The sequence below is a fragment of the Arachis ipaensis genome, chromosome B03 (genome assembly GCF_000816755.2).
Source record: "Arachis ipaensis cultivar K30076 chromosome B03, Araip1.1, whole genome shotgun sequence".
Classification (NCBI taxonomy): Eukaryota; Viridiplantae; Streptophyta; class Magnoliopsida; order Fabales; family Fabaceae; genus Arachis; species Arachis ipaensis.
This window is the reverse complement of record NC_029787.2, coordinates 27,046,579-27,048,262: the sequence shown is the minus strand read 5'-3', so window position 1 is coordinate 27,048,262 and position 1,684 is coordinate 27,046,579. Positions and strand designations below refer to the sequence as shown.

Here is a 1,684-nt window from a genome sequence, read left to right as displayed (position 1 = left end):
AATATACTAATATAATTAATATAAGAGTTGATACTAATTTCTAATTAATGGCTAATACTGAATGATTATTTCTTTAGTGTGATACGGGAATTCGCTGAAAGCAGAAATATCATTTGTAAGATTGTATATAGAATTGATGCAAGCATTTTTAAAGACCTATGAGTAAAGTGAATAATTTTACCTGCAATTTTTTTCCTGAATCTGTAGGCAGAATAAGTAGTTACCGAAATAATTGCTGCGGCAATTGTGGTTCCAACTATTATTTTCATTCTCTTTTGTCTATGCTCATCAGCACCTTCATGGTTGAATTTGATCAAAACAAATAAGCTATGGGTCAAAACTTGAAATTCCGTTCTAAAGACTAGCTTTGAATTTTCACACTTAAAAAGACAATATTAGGGTCAAAATTTGAAATTTCATTCTAAAGACTAGCTTTCAATTTTCCAAACCGTGGTGGATCAAAGACCGTTTACTTAAACTCGTGGATTTCAAGAAAATTTCATAATGAAAGTAATTATAAAATTCCATTATATATTCACAATTAGACAAAAAAATTACTTATATTCATTTTTTCTCTAATAAATAATGAATTTATGATGCTAAAAATTAAAATACATTAAAATTTTAATAATATTTCTTCATTTTATAAGTCTAATTAAAAATATTTCTTGTGAAATTATATCTTTCGACAAATTAGAAACCGTATGTGAATAAAAATAATAAATTCAAAAGTTTACAAGAATACATGAAAATGTGTATGAATTTATTGATTTTAGAAAAAGTTTATGGGGCTAGCACTTTTATTAAAATCTGTCTGGTACTTAATCACTAAAAAAAATGAGTAATTTTACACCATTAAATATAATTTCATACTATTAAAAATACTAACAATAATTAATTGATAGTTACAAATTACAAAATCTGCTAAACCTCTAACACTCTTCTTGATTTTATTCAAACTTGAATTATTAATAACAATAATATTAGGAGATAATAATTTAAAATTATCTAATGTAATATCTATAACAATTACATATTTATTATATCTGCATATTACTCAATTATTATAGTAGTAATTAATTAATAAATATAAAATAAAGTAATTTTAGACCACTTTAAACTGATTTTTTTTAGTATTTTTCAAATATTTTATATTAATAAATTAAGAAAAATATTATGAACCAACACATTTTATTAATATTTCATTTTTATATTTATTAATATTTAAAATTTAGTGTTGACTGAGTATTTAAAAGTAATAGTTTAAGAGTCCTAGTTTAACGATCATGAGGCAAGCAAGTATCTTAGACAAAATAAACATTTTTTAAATAAAAAAAAGAAGTTAATAGTTAAATTAATTCTTAAAATATAGGATATTTTTTACATTTGTTCTTGAAAGATTTTATTAATCAAATAAATCTTTTGAGAATTACGAATTAATCATATTTATTTTTCAATAATTTCATTAATAATTTTGTCAATAATTGATGATATAAAATTTTAACTGATGATATATATTACACCTGACATATTTAATTTGACGCTGATTATATATATTTATGAAAATCTATTAATTTAGTTGTTAGGTCATATTTGAAATAGGGTTTATGTAATTGAAAAAATTGACTAAATTAATAAATTTTTATAAATATATTTAATAAATGTCTAATTAAACATGTTAAAT

General features: G+C 21.1%; 1 protein-coding gene across 1 annotated transcript in view; it reads right to left on the bottom strand.

Moving 5' to 3' along the window:
- Nucleotides 1-1,684, bottom strand: part of LOC107632827 (G-type lectin S-receptor-like serine/threonine-protein kinase At4g27290) — a 7,539-nt gene that overhangs the window by 3,682 nt on the left and 2,173 nt on the right. The window lies entirely within an intron of this gene.